Here is a 3880-nt window from a genome sequence, read left to right as displayed (position 1 = left end):
CATTCTAAGTGTCAGCCTAACCTGATGCGCTACAGCAGTTACCCTAAGATAATTATTTTGTGGGTAAATAAGTGATAAAAATGAGCTAGGCATTACTAGCAGGAATTGAACATGTGTAACTAACAGGCAAGTGTTAGCATGCCCCTTCATAGATACTTATTTAAATTATAATATCTTTTCTTAATTTCTCCTGCTCTCTCACTGCCATCTGTTAATTAATCTAAAGGGAAAATTGTAAGAAATGTCTTGAAAATTGCTTTCTCTATACTTGTCTTTATTGTAGAAAAAGAAAAAAAAAGCACATAAGTGAACTGATACTGAAGTAAAAATAATACTGCTGTTTTTGGTTTAGATTAATTATAACCAATAGTGTCTTTTAATAGAACAGATAAGAGGAACAAGTGTCATTTTAGATTTTAAAAGATATTATAGTCTGCAAGATATCTGTATGACTTGGAAGATCTTTCTCAAAGTTTTACTCCTGAAGTAATACTAGGATTATGTTGAAACTGAGAGGAGACAGCTACTGGAAAATCTTTTCCTCATTACCAGAGGGACTTAATGCCTCATTTGTTGGAGACTAAAATATCATAAGGGACAACCTGGGTAAGAGATAAGGAGGATGATTTATAATAATTATAATTAAATAATAAATAAAATAAAATAATACTGTTTCCATTCAGTTAAGAATAAACTTGGCCGGGGCCACGGCTCACTAGGCTAATCCTCTGCCTTGCGGTGCCGGCACACCGGGTTCTAGTCCCGGTCGGGGTGCTGGATTCTTTCCCGGTTGCCCCTCTTCCAGGCCAGCTCTCTGCTGTGGCCAGGGAGTGCAGTGGAGGATGGCCCAAGTACTTGGGCCCTGCACCCCATGGGAGACCAGGATAAGCACCTGGCTCCTGCCATCGGATCAGCGTGGTGTGCCAGCCGCAGCGTGCCAGCCGCGGCGGCCATTGGAGGGTGAACCAATGGCAAAGGAAGACCTTTCTCTCTGTCTCTCTCTCTCACTGTCCACTCTGCCTGTCAAAAAATAATAATAATAATAATAAACTTGATTGAACATAATAGATAATTGAAGTCATAGGCTTATCTAAATCATTTTATTTTTCTGTGTAACAAGCTCCCCAAATTATATGATTTGGGACTAATATAGTAGTCTGAGAATGTAACATTGACATGATCCTGACAATGTGGCTTATAGTCTCCATAATCTTACCTCATGGCTACATAATAGCTGCTGTATGACTAGCATACTGTGTTTCAGGAAGGAATAAGGAAAATGATTTTGCAGCCAAAGGTTTTTCCTTTATAATGAGCATTCCAACAAAATTATCTCAATTATTTCATCTTATTTTTCAAGAGAATACATCACAATAGATATTTTTTCATATGAATTGTAAGTTATTAAGCAAGATATGCTAACAGATTTTACATGTCACGTTGATACACATGAAAAAATATAGCAAAATGTTCAAAGTTCACCCTGTTCTCTATTTAAAAATAAAATTAAAAAGGCAAATATGAATTGAAAATAATAATCAAATATTAATACATTTAAGATATAACATGGAAAATTAACATTAAAGCATAGGGCCAAAAATATGACTCTAAATGAAAAATAAGTGTATTTGAAAACAGACAATATGAAACAAAGCAGAAGATCAAAATAGATGTTAAAAATAAAGAAGATTACCTATAGTGTGCATGATTTTAGGTAAAAATCATTTTCCTATATACAGATGATGAATTTGGGAGATTTATAAGGAGTGTGGTGTGATGGTGTTGATAAGATGCTCTAACTTTAATGATTTAAATATTTTTATTTATTTTGTAAGATATCAACATAATGAAAAACAGTATTCCCGGGGCTGGTGCCGTGGCTCACTTGGTTAATCCTCCACCTGCGGCACAGGCATCCCATATGGGCACCAGCTTCTAGTCCCAGCTGCTCCTTTTCCAGTCCAGTTCTCTGCTGTGGCCTGGGAAGATAGTGGAGGATGGCCCAAGTGCTTGGGCCCCTGCACCCATGAGGGAGACGAGGAGGAAGCACCTGGTTCCTGGCTTCAGATCAGCGCAGTGCCAGCTGTAGCGGTCATTTGGAAGGTGAACCAACAGAAGGAAGACCTTTCTCTCTCTCTCTCTCTCTCTCACTCTCTCAAAAAAAAAAAAAACAGTATTCCTTGCTGTTCAATTATGTATGTCTTCACCCTTAAAGGCAGTGCATAACACTTCAATCTCCACTCTTTCAGAGATATTCCACACATCAAATAAATGAGTTTATACTTCATTGTTTCAGAACCAACAACAGAATAATAGTTACTTGTCTCCATTTTGTTACTGTATCCAATTGATATATATATATATAGAGAGAGAGAATTATAATTCTATAAAGTGCTTTTGTACCTGTTTAAATGTCACATGATTTTACATTTTATATACCTTATTTATTGTTTGAAACACAGATTTCCTCTATTCATTTTTTACAGAAACAAAAAATATTTACTTTTAAAGAAGACATGATAATATAGTGCAAACAAGAGTCATGTATCATTGCTTAACAACTGTTTCAAAAACATTTAGAATGAAGTTTCAACAGGATTTTGCTCAAGAGAATTTACAAATTCTTTCTTAACTCTATAATGGTGTTTTCATAGCCTGAAGAATTGCTTTTATGTGGTATCTATAATGCTGTTCTTATTTTCAGTGGAGTAGAAAGTAGCAACAATAATTAGCTGTTCATCAATTTGCATTATAAACTTTATACTTAAAATTTAGTGAAAAATTCTGTGATGAAATTAACACTGTTAGACTAGAAAAGAACCATCAGTGCTTCCATGGACAGTTCCATATGTTACTACTAATTAAAAGGCCACAAAGTAACAAGGCATGCAGAATTCTATAGAAAACATATTTAAATGAATCAGAGTTGCTAACTAAAGAACAAAGATTTGAAAAAATTACCAAATTCCAACATTAGGTGTTAGATTTCTGATTTCAACGTTATTAATATTGACCTAAAGAGACTCCTGTTAAAAAAGTCATTGCTTTTAAAATCCTATAAAAAGTAAAACTTTGTTGGAAGCAACTATGTTCACTTCCTGTTCAAACAATAAAAATAAACAGTAAGAAAACATTTATCTTTTCAATTCATAGTGCCTGAAGTGTAAGAGGAAAATATATAATATAAATAAAATTCACTGCAATTACTCAAAGCCTGCATGTAGAACTCATATATTTACATTCACAGTGAAGTTTTTTCAGAGTTTTTCTTGGAGTTTCCAGCTTGCTCAGCTACACTGAGCTATAAGCAATCACATTTGCAAATGTGCAGAGACCTAAGCCAAAGATGCTGAAAAAGAGAAGTGTGTCTCTCTCTACCTACACACAAATATATAATTAAGCCACTGAACTTTAAAAAGACACCCTTAGAACAGTTTGGAGTACAATTTATGCTTAACTTTATCAATGGCCATGGTATAAAGGTAAACAAAAATAATTGCATTGTTTCTAATGGTCTGCAGCTGTATTTAGTTTTCTGTGTTACATGTAAACATTTTTAATTTAAAAAATTATTAAGTTCCATTTTCACTTTAGAATGATATTGTCAATAAAGGGTAAAACTTTGCCTTGAGACATTTCATCTGATTCTTTTGTCTCCATCAATTTAAAAGAGATCATTGTATGTGAACAAAAAGGCTGCAGTAATGCAGTTGTACTCTATATAATTAACTGTGATCTTTGTGCAGATCTAAAGTCTCTTGAATGCATATGCTTGTAAAAGCATAGTTTTCCTTTGAATGGGGAAATTCTTTGTGTTCTCAGGGCTTCAGGACAACATCTGCCTCTGATGCCAAAAAGGGAGAGGAGGGACACACGAAGT

The sequence above is a fragment of the Oryctolagus cuniculus genome, chromosome 19, assembly GCF_051225735.1.
Source record: "Oryctolagus cuniculus isolate XC-2025 breed Fujian yellow rabbit chromosome 19, ASM5122573v1, whole genome shotgun sequence".
Taxonomy (NCBI): domain Eukaryota; kingdom Metazoa; phylum Chordata; class Mammalia; order Lagomorpha; family Leporidae; genus Oryctolagus; species Oryctolagus cuniculus.
Note: the sequence above shows the minus strand (reverse complement) of the source record.